Raw genomic sequence first — 200 nt, 5'->3', positions numbered from 1 at the left:
GCTAAAACGTTTGGATTTCCTACTGTTCTGAACACTCAGGTTTCAACAGTTTTTTCTACTCACGACTGTGTTACGCAACACTTAGTCAAACTTCTGCAATTTGTCATTGGCTCAAGGCAGGCAGGACTTTTTTGTTTTTTGATTTAGATAATTTGGTGTTAACATTGTTGCATGTAGCTGCATGCTAACGGAAGTAATAT

This window comes from Etheostoma spectabile, chromosome 10, assembly GCF_008692095.1.
Source record: "Etheostoma spectabile isolate EspeVRDwgs_2016 chromosome 10, UIUC_Espe_1.0, whole genome shotgun sequence".
Taxonomy (NCBI): Eukaryota; Metazoa; Chordata; class Actinopteri; order Perciformes; family Percidae; genus Etheostoma; species Etheostoma spectabile.
This window is presented reverse-complemented; position numbering follows the sequence as displayed.